Here is an 11,750-nt window from a genome sequence, read left to right as displayed (position 1 = left end):
TTCCTTATCATTGCTTCCTTGTCATAGAAAAAGCATTGCTATCACCCCAAAGCACCAGGTCAACATCAAATTGCCAGGCACTGCATATGGATATGCACTTGTAGGTTATTGGGTTCACACATTAAGAACATTTGAAGTAGGCCTACAAACGTTTTACATTTCATAAGAAAGAATAACAGGTACAAGTACAAAAAAGAATGAGACTAGTGGAGATGCCACCAGTATACAGACAGATTTGTGCTTAGTTAGAGGGTCATTTCCCTCAGACATCAACAATTGAATGTTCCTCTAATTGTCCTGACACAGAGGTGTTGAACTGGACACCAGTTGCACACCATATGTTCTGAAGAACTTTCACCAGCAGAAGTGAAGAAAAAGTTGTAGAATTTTGCCATCTCTCCAGGACTCACACAGATGTACTTTTTAATTTTTTTAATTTTTATTTATTTATCTTTAGTTTTCAACATTAATTTCCATAAGATTTTGAGTTTCAAAATTTTCCCCATCTTTCCCCTATAGCCACACCAGGATAGCAAGCCTACTGATTCCCCTAATTTTTTCTCTTTCATATCCTCCCCCATACTCCCTCTAACTTTCTGATAGGGCAAGGTGGATTTCTGTGCCCCAGTGTCTATAACTTATTTCCCAGTTGCTTGTAAAAAACAATTTTTTTTAACATTTGTTTTTAACACTTTGAGTTCCGGATTTTTCCCCCTCTTTCCTGCTCACCCACCCCCTCTAGGAATATAAGAAATTCAATATTGGTTGTACATGTGTAGTTACACAAAAAAATTTCCATAGTAGTTATATTGTGAAAGACTAAATAAATTTCCCTCCATCCTACTCTGCCTCCCCCCTCAACTTATTCTATTTTCTACTTTGACCCTGTCACTTTTCAAAAGTGCATGCTTCTAACTTCCCTCTCCTCCAATCTTCCCTCCCTTCTAACATCCCCCCTCTTATCCCCTCCTCCCCCTACTTTCCTGTAGGGTAAATTACCCACTTGAGTATGTATGTTATTCCCCCATTAAGCAAAATTCTAAGAGATTAAGGTTGACCCATTCCCTTTCACCTTACTGCTCTTCCCCTTCATTTGTAAGACTTTTCTCTTTCCCCTTCTATATGAGATAATTTTTCTATTCTATCTCTATCTTTCTCCTTCTCTCATTATATTCTCTGTAGCAGCAAGCACCCCAGCATCCCCAGGGTGGGTGCCAACACAGGTTCCCAGATCTGCCCCTCTAAAGGAAAGCAACTCAAAATGGGTTAACAATCTTGCTTTAATCAATCAAACATATTATTTACCTAGTTCAGGGGAAAAGGTCAGCACCCCAAACTTCAGAGTACACAGACAGGTTACAAACAGAAATTACAAGACAGAAACATTTCAAGAAGACAGGACTCCAGCTGTCCAACCATTACATCCATAAGTAGTCAATCACTGGAGAGGGAACTATCAACATCTGGGTTTTTCAAAGCCGGGGGGGTGGGGGGGAAGGGACTCAAGGGCTGTCCAGAGTCTTGTCTAGTCAAATCACACAACATTTTTTTCAAAATGAGCCCCAAAACAAAGTCTCTCACCAGGGATTATATAGCCTCCTCCTAGCTTGGAGAATGTAACAACCCTCTTGTCCCCACTGCCCAATCACAAAGTATCTCCTGAAATACAAGACTCCCACCACAGGCTCAAGGTGCACTTAAGCCTATCAAAGGGCCTAGGGGCAGGGAAGATCTTATACAATACAAACTTAGAAAGATGGTAACAACATAAATTTACATTCCCATTACAATCTCTCACCTCTTAATTTTATTTTTTTAGCCATCATTCCTTCCTATTCAACTGATCCTGTGCCCTCTGTCTATGTATACCTGTACACACATATACACACACTCACATATGTATTTATATATATATATATATATATATATACATATATACACCCTCCTGTATATACATTTATGAGTATGTATACCCACACACACAAACACACACATATACACATATGTATGTGTATGTGTATATATATTTATATATATATTCCCTTCAACTATCCTAATACTGAGAAAAGTCTGAGTTACATTTATCATTTTTCCATGTAGGAATGAAAATAGTTCAACTTTAATAAGTTCCTTATGATTTCTTTTTCCTGTTTACCTTCTCATGCTTCTCTTGCTTCTTGTATTTGAATGTCAAATTTTCTGTTCACCTCTGCTTTTTTTTTTATCAAGAATACTTGAAAGTCCTCTATTTTATTGAATGACCATATTTTCTCCTGAAGCATTATGCTTAGTTTTGCTGGGGATCTTTTTCAAGAGGTGATCAGTGAATTCTTCTAATTTCTATTTTGCCCTCTGGTTCTTGAATATCAGGGCAATGTTCCTTGAAAATTTTTTGAAGGATGATTTCTAGGCTCTTTTTTGATCGTGGCTTTTTAGTACAATAATTTTTCAATTATCCCTTCTGAAACTACTTTCCAGGTAAGTGTTTTTTCCCCAAAGAGATATTTCATATTGCCTTCTATTTTGTAATTTGTTTGGATATGTTTTATAGTATCTTGATTTGTCATAAAGTCATTAGCTTCCATTTGCTCCAATCTAATTTTGAATTCTCTTCAGTGAGTTTTTGAAATTCTCTTTTCCATCTGTCCAATTTGGGTTTTTAATGCATTCTTCTCATTGGCTTTTTGGGCCTCTTTTGCCATTTGAGTTAGTCTATTTTTTAAGGTGTTATTTTCTTCAATATTTTTTTCGGGGGGTCTCCCTTAGCAGGTTGTTGACTCACTTTGCATGATTTTCTTGCAACATTCTTATTTCTCTTCCCTGTTTTTCCTCCACTTCTCTTATTTGATTTTCAAAATCCTTTGTGAGCTCCTCTATGGCCTGTAACCAATTCATATTCTTCTTGGATACTTTTGATGCAAGAGTTTTGACTTTGTTGTTTTCTTCTGGTTCCATGTTTTGATTGTTTTTGTCCCCAAAAATGATACTATGGTATGATTGTGCTTCCTCTGCTTGCTTTTCTTGCCAGCCAATTACTTGACTTTTGAGCTCTTTGCCACAGTAGAACTCTGCTTCCAGAATGGAGACAGCTATGTCCCAAATTGCTGAGGTTTTTGCAGTTGATGGGGAAGGTGCCCTCTCTACAGCCATCACAAGCTCTGCCACACTCACCCCAGGAGCACCACCTAGAGTGTGAGCCAGATCCAAGCACATCAAAGCAAGAACTATTACCCTCTGAATGGTCACTTGGTCCCCTAAGACCTGCAGTCCAGGAACTCCAGAATCATCCATGGGATAGTAGCTGCAGCCACTGCACAACAGGCACCTCTTGCCCTTGGGGAAGAGGCCAGAAGTGCTTTTCAATCTCCCAGTTCCAACAGAGTTCTCTACTGATGTTTTACTTTCTCTTGGGTGTTCATGGGTTAAAAAGTCTGGGAACCACCACAACTGCCAGCATTTCACTCTCCTGAAGTCTGCTCTGACCTGTCTATTCTGCTGGTAGTGGCCACCCTGGGTCTGTGCCAACATGGCTCATGCAGGACTATACTTGGCTCCCAGCCTGGTGCAATAGACTCTTCCTGTCAGCCTGGCAGGCTGGCTTCAGTGGGAGATTTGTTTCTCTCTGCCACTTTGTGGGTTCTGTTGCTGGAAAATTTGTGTAGAGTTATATTTTATAGGTATTGGAGCTGTCTCGAGTGGGAGACCAAACAAATTCCTGATTTTACTCTGCCATCTTGGCACTGGCCCCTCTAGATATACTCTTGTAGGACAATCTATGCCACATATTCCAAGACAGGAAGAGTAGTTAGTGAGTCCTGATAAGTATAATATTCCAAGGACTCAGGAAAAAACACAAGCAGGGTCAAAGCCAGTGAAGAATGATTCTTCTTTATTTGTTTGAATTTTATTGATGACATCAATGATTCTTTGAAGTCCTTTAGCAGTTCCCATCTCTAAAAATATCCCAACAACGAGCAGTCCATCATTCCTGGTCCCCACAAACTTGAAAATCTCATACTTTGAATTCTAATGAACCAAGTGATATTTAGCTGCATATTGTTTCATTGAAAATGTGCTCAGAGCCCTGGCTTACACTGAAGCCCCATTGAAAATGAAATTCAATCAACCTGTAGTTGTCAATCAAGGGTCCTCCGCTTAATACTTATCTAACAGTGGAATCATTAAACTCTACACTGAAAGACTGAGTATTGTTGATGATACCCTTAGCAGTAGAGGGGTCAAAAGAGAACTTAAAATGTTTCAGAACATCATCATACTGCATCTTAGAGTACTCAGTTTCCACAGGAGAATGCTGTTTTCCACAAGCAAAAGGAAAAGCCTTATGTATGCCAGCATTCTGGGCTGTTCAAGCTTGGCTCATATCCCCAGATATGTTGGGACATGGTCTTACAAGCTGTTCAGGGTTTAGTAATTAGCTCTTGCGTTGCACCTGTGCACTGGCTACAGCAAGCCTCTTAAAAAACAAGCAGCAAGCCCTGGGTTAGTTGGTTTTAGAGGCTGCCTCAGCCCCAGCCACCAGAATTTTTGCCCCTGGGATAGTGAAGGGAGTTGGTTCTTTGAACCTGGGAAGATTGATGGAACCTCTACTAATAAGGAAAGCCAGTCCCTGGGGTGGAGGTGAAAAGGAACCATCACACACCTTGTGAGTACAGAACCCATGGGGCAGAAAGCCCCTAGCTGTGGGCACTTACAGGATGTTGGAGGCTTGGCCTTAGTTTCAGCCTAGAAGGAAGAACTGAAAATATGGGGAAGAGGCAGCATTTCCCATGCCCCAAGGCTAGAGATGACTACAAATAATTAAGCTATTATCACAAAAAAATGCACAGGCCAAGGGGAAAGATCCCACCTATACAAAGCTATTATGGGAAAAGAGATGACTGGTTTATCACCAGAGGATGACACTGAAGTAAAGAAATCCCCAAAGAGTAATGTCAAATGGTCACCTGATTAAAAAGAACTAATAGAAGATCTTAAAAAAAGACTTGAAAAATTGAAAGACAGTGATGAAGGAAAAACTAAAAAAGAAAATAATAACAATCCAAGAAAAACAAAAAGGGTCAGAAAGGAAAATCAATCAACTAGAAAAGGAGAGCCAAAATCTTATTTTAAAAAATGAAATTAAAAATTAGGACTGGGCAATGTGCAGCCAGTGAAATTACAAGAGATCAAGAAATTATTAAACAAATACAAATAATGAAAAGAAAAAATTAAGAGAAAGCAAAACATAAGAAAAATAACAGTTTTGGCAAATAGATCAAGAAGAGAAAATGTAAAAATAATTGAAAAGTTACACTGAAAGTTACAATCACAAAAAGAATCTTGATACTTACAATAATACTAGAAATAATTAAAGAAAAATATCCTGAAGTATTAGAACAAGGGGGAAAAGAAGAAATAGAAAAACTCCATTGATCATCTCTTAAAAGAGATCCTATGAGAAAAACCCATAGGAATATCATAGTCAAACTCCAAAACCACCAACACAAAGAAAAATATTAAAAATAGCAAGATTAAAACAAATTGAATGTGATGCTGCCACAATTAGAATTACACAAGACCTAGCAGAAGAGACATTAAAGTATCACAGGTTTTAGAACATAACATATTGAAGAGCAAAAGAATTCAGGCTTCAGCCAAAAATATCATATCCTGAAAATTTAAGTATTATCTTGAACAAATAAAATGAACATTTGATAAACTCTCAAACTTTTACGACTTTACTTAAAAACATTCTGAACTTAATAGACAATTTGACATACAAAAATCAAAGGAAATATAAGGTACATAACAAAAGACTTATTATAAAGATAAATAAGGATAGATTGTTTACTTTTTACATATGAAAAATGTAAAACATATGTCTAAGATTCTTACTAATAATTAGTGAAATTTAAAGAACAATTGATTGTAATACTTTACAAACCATTTGAGAAAACTGGAGAAGGAGCCCTACAAAATTTTATGACACAAATATGATACTATCACCTAAAGCAGGAAGAGACAAAAAAGAGAAAGAAAACTATAGACCAATTTCCCTTATGAATATAGATGCAAAAATTTTTTAAATGAAATATTAGCCAAAACACTACAGCAACTTATCATGAGAATAATACACTTTGATCATGTAGGATTGATTCAAGGAATGTAGAGGTGGTTCAATATTGGAAAACTATCAATATAATTGATGACACCAACAACAAAGCCAACAGAAACCATATAATTATTTCAATAGATGCAGAAAAGGCTTTTGACAAAACACAACACCCATTCCTATTAAAAACACTAGAAAATATAGGAATAAATGGAGTCTTCCTTAATATAATAAGTAGTATCTATCTAAAAGCATGAGCAAGTATTATATGCAATGGGGAGAAGCTGGAAATATTTCCAATAAGATCAGGGGTGAAACAAGGATGTCCACTATTACCTGTCTTATTCAATTTGGTACTAGAAATGTTATCAATAGCAATTAGAGAAGAGAAGAAATTGAATGAATCAAATTAGGCAAAGAACAGACTAAGCTATCACTTTTTGCAGATGATATGATTATACACTTAGAGAATCCTAGAAAATAAAGTAAAAAACTACTTGAGATAATAAACAATGGCAAAGTTGCAGGATATAAATAAACCCACATAAATCCTCAGCATTCCTATACATTCCTAAAGGAATCCAACAACAAGAGATAGAAAGAGATTCCATTTAATGATACTGTAGACATTATAAATCATTTGGGAATTTATCTACCAAAAAAACCCAGGACATATGGGACACAATTACAAAACACTTCTCACAGAAATAAAGTCAGATCTAAATAACTGGAAACATCAGTTGCTCATGGCTATGTCAAATTACTATAATAAAATGACAATTTTACCAAAATTGAATTACATATTTAGTGCCATATTAATCAATCTACCAGAAAATTACTTTATAGAAATAGAAAAAAAGTAGCAAAATTCATTTGGAAGAACGAAAGGTCCAGAATATCAAGGGAACTAATGAAAAGAAATGCTAGGGAATGTGGTCTAGCCATAGCAGATTTTAATCTGTATTATAAAGCAACAGTCATCAAAATTATTTTGTACTGGATGAGGAACAGAATAGTGTATCAATGGATTAGATTGTGTACACAACACTCAGCAGTCAATGACTATAGTGATCTACTGTTTCATAAATCTAACCACCCCAGTTTTGGGGATAAGAACTCACTATTTGACAAAACCTGCTGAAAAATGGCATAAAGTGTGGCAAAAGCTGGGCATAGACCAATATCTAACACCATATACCAAAATCAAGTCTAAATGTGTGCATGATCTAGGTATAATGGCTGATATTTTAAGCAATTTGGGAGAGCAAGTAATAGATTACCTGTCAGATCTATGGAGAAGGGAAGATTTTATGATGAAACACGAGGTAGAGAGCATTATAAAATAAAAAAATGGATAATGTTTATTACATTAAATTGAAAAGATTCTGTACAAATAAAGCCAATGTAACCAAGATTATGAGGGAAGTGGAAAATTGGGAAAGAATTTTTATAATCAGTGTCTCTGATAAAGGCCTCATTTCTAAAATATACAAAGAATTGAGTCAAATATTTAAAAATAGCAGTCATTGCCCAATTGATAAATGATCAGAGGTTATGAACAGGCAGTTTTCAGAGGAAGAAATTAAAGATATCTATAAGCATATGAAAAAATGCTCTAAATCACTATTGATTAGAGAAATGAAAATCAAAACAACTCTGAGGTACTACATCTCACTGGTCAGATTACTAAAATGGCAAAACAGGAAAATGATAAATGCTGGAGAGCATGTGGAAAAAATGGAACACTCATGTATTGTTGGTGGAGTTGTTAATTGATTCAAACATTCTGCAGAGCAATCTGGAACTATACCCAAACGGGTATGAATAAGTGCATACCCTTTGAACCAGCAATGCCACTTCTCAGGTTGTATCCCATAGAAATCCCAGAAGTGGGAGGAAGACCAGTATGTACAAAAATATTTAGAGCAGCTCTTTTTGTGGTGTCCAAGAATTGGAAATCAAGGGGATGCCCATCAATTGGGGAATGGCTGAACAAATTGTGGTATATGAATGTAATGGAATACTATTGTGCTATAAGAAATGAGGAGCAGATAGACTTCATGATAACCTGGAGAGACTTGTACAAATTGATGTGGAATGAGAAGAGCAGAACCAGGAGAAATTTGTACATAATTACAGACACAACATATGTGTGATGTCTATCCTTGGTAGATTGGACTCCTTTCAGAAATATAAGTATATAAGACAACTCCAAAATCTCATGATGGACAAAACATATCCACATCCAGAGAAAGAGCTATGAAGTCTGAATGCAGGTAGAAGCAAACTACTTCTTTGTATTTTTCTTGTTTTGTTTTGTTTACTCTTTCCCATTATTCATTCCATTTATTATAATCCTTCTTTACAACCTAATATTTAATGTGAAGTTATTTGTAGATCATATATTTGACTCCATGTGTCCATGGGGGTGGGGGGGGGAAGAGAGGGAGGAGTAGAAAATTTTAAACTCAAGGGGTGATGTAACTGAATGTTGTAAACTAAAAGTAAATAAACTAATTAATAAAAAATGGATAGTTAAAAAGAAAAATTGGGGTAAACCTGCATATGATATGAATTTAAAAGTAAAACCATTTATGAAAAGCTTAAAAGAGTAATTATTTTACACAAATGAGATGGAGCAGAAAGAACTGATACACAGAAATTAGACGAGGAAGAAGGGCTGGTGGTCTGATATCCTATGTTCATTGGGAATGGGTTTAAGAGGGAACAATACAAAAATATTTAAAAGAGTATAAAAATATTCTAAATTCAATAGAAATAATATGGTAGGGGAATGGGGGAGAGGGCAAGGAAGGGTTCTTTAGAAGGGAGGGGGAGGGAATTGGCAAATAGGGGTATAGAAGGGTGCTTAGATTTATGGGAATGAGAAGATAGGGGAGGGATCCTTGGAGGAGGGTAGGCAACTCATAGGAGGGCAAGGTAGTGGGTAAATTAAAGTAGAGGTTGCAGAAGGGATAGATAAGAAGAGATATGCACTTATATGAAAAAAAATAGGGAGTAGAAAAGGTTTGGGAAGCTATATGTCTCTATATATTTATATGTTTGTGTGTGTATGCATATGTGTGTATATATATGTATGCATACATATATGTATATATACACACACACATATATATATATAGCTACGGAGAAACATATCTTAACTTTATTGTAGCCTTCTGGGGTGGTGGTAGAGGGCATGTATATATTTATAGTTATAAAGAAATATATCTAAACTTTATTGTGGCCTTCTGAGGTGGGTTTGGGAAGAGGGGGAAAAAAGAGCAAAATAAAAATGTGACCATCAGACAACAAAACTCAAAAGGAAACAAAGAAAAGATGGACAATTCTCAAAACCATGAATATTATTTACCATATAGACTTTCTTGAAATGAAAATTTTTCATTGCATATTTTTAACTCTCTCTTATGTTCTGCTATGCACATGACATCTTTTTTCCCTTTTCTAACTTTTTGAGTGCCAGTATTTAAGTTTATGAATTTTTAGTTGTTTTTTTATTCTGCATTTTTTATTTTGGCATTTGAGTCTAAAATAAAATTAAAAACCCCCAAAATATTAAGAATGGAAAAATAGAAGAGAATATGAAACATCTCATAAGAAAAAAAAACACCTGATATGGAGAACAGATAAAGAAAGAAGAGAAAACATAAGAATTATTGGACTATCTGAAATCTATGATCAAAAAAAGAATCTTACAATAATACAAGAAATAAATAAAGGAAATCATCCTGAAGTATTAGAACAAGAGGGCAAAGTAGAAATAGAAAAAAAAAACGATCAGTTGCCATTTTTAAAAGATCCTACAAGGAAAACTAAAAGGAATATTATTGTCAAATTCTCAAACCCCTAGCTTAAGGACACAATATTATGAGAAACAAGAAAAACAATTTACATACTACAATTAGAACCACAGAACACTTAATCATGGTGACACTAAAAGATGACAGATCCTAGAACACTATACATCAAAGAGCAAAAGAATTGGACTTCTGGCTGAAAAATTATATCCAACAAAGACAAATACAGTACTGAATGAAAAAACTGGCATTTAATAAATTGTCAGACTTTCAGAACTTTGTTAAAAAAACCTGATTTTAATAGAAGATTTGACATACAAGAGACCAGAGAAATATAAGGTACATATCAATGACCAATTACAAGAGACTAAATATTGATAGACCGTTTATCTCTTATATATGTGAAATGCAAAACCTATGTCTAAGATTGTAATTACTAATTTGTTAACTTATAAGAATGATTGGGGTAGACCTGAGTATGATATGACTTCAAAAAGTAAAACCATTCAAGAACAGCTAAAAGAGTAATTATCTTATAAAAATGAGGTGCAAGAGGAAGAACCAATATGGAGGGATTAGATGGAGGAGAGAGGGTGTTAGTTCTGGAAACCTACTTTCATCAGGAATGGGTACAAGAGGAAAAAATACATAAGCATCTAGAAGAATAAGTCTTCTAAATTTAGAAAGAAATTCAACTCTAATATAGGGATATTATATAGGGAGGGAGGAGAGGATGAAGGAAAGATGTTTAAAGGGGAGGGTGAGGGAATATATTAAAATGGGGATAAATAAGGGTCTTTAGATGTTTGGAAAGAAGAGGATAAGAGAGAGATTGTAATGGGGGTATGGTAAGTAATTGGAGAGCAAGGTAGTGAGTAGAAGAAAAACAATAGGTCAAAGGGGCATTCAAAAAAGTGTTTAGATTTATGGGAATGGGAAGATAAGGGAGGGATCAATGGGGGGGGTAACAAGAAATAAGATGGTAAGGTAGTGGGCAGAAGTAAAGGAAATAAATTAGGAGAGTTAGAGGAAAAGTGATATCCACAAAAAAAAAAGATTAGGAGTAGAATCTCTTAGGAAAAGTAGATTTCATATATGTGTATGTATGTATACATGTATGTATATATCAATATCTATATAAAAATATGTTCATGATAAATGGGTAGCAGGGGAGGGACAAAGAAGGAGAGGGGTAAATAACAAAGTAAAAAGTGTACAACAGAGAACAAAAGAAAACCTACAAAGAAGCAACAAAAAGATGGATAGCTTTCAATATACTTTGCAGTTTTTAATATATAGGCTTTCTTGAAATGCAAAGCTATTGCTATATATTCTGAATCCTTTCTTACATTCTACAGTGCACATGACATATTTTTTTTTCTTTTCTTATGTTATATCAAATTTAACATCTAAATTTATAATGTTTGTTTTTCTTTTTTTATTGTATATTTAAATTTTGATATTTGTCTAAAAATTTTTTCAAGTTAATGAAAAAAGAAAGAAAAGCCACCTACAAAAACCTCAGGCATCACCATTTTCTCGCCCCCCCCCAAATGAACCTTGTGACTAGGACCTAATTATAAGGCACTAAATTATAATAATAATAACAATAACAACAACAATAATAATAATTAAGCAAATAAGCAAAGGAGAAAGAACCTGACCATAGATAGTACCTATGGGGATAGAGAAGATCTGGGTTCATTCTAAGAAGAATAGAGTAAAGTTTAAAAAGCCACTCCTACTTTAAAGAAAAACACCAACTGGTAGAAATGCAAACATAATTCTTAGAAGTGCTTAAAAAGAGCTTTAAAAAATCA

At 35.0% G+C, this 11,750-nt stretch overlaps 1 pseudogene; it reads right to left on the bottom strand.

Moving 5' to 3' along the window:
- Positions 1 to 269: 269 nt before the first annotated feature.
- LOC138156066 (carbonic anhydrase 2 pseudogene) lies at positions 270 to 4,403 on the bottom strand (annotated as a pseudogene).
- Between the last annotated feature and the right edge of the window lie 7,347 nt (positions 4,404 to 11,750).

Source organism: Petaurus breviceps, unplaced genomic scaffold, assembly GCF_028583685.1.
Source record: "Petaurus breviceps papuanus isolate PSGF00001 unplaced genomic scaffold, PetGlider_PUasm1.0 98, whole genome shotgun sequence".
NCBI classification, from domain to species: Eukaryota; Metazoa; Chordata; class Mammalia; order Diprotodontia; family Petauridae; genus Petaurus; species Petaurus breviceps.
Note: the sequence above shows the minus strand (reverse complement) of the source record. Positions and strands in the feature narration are given on the sequence as shown.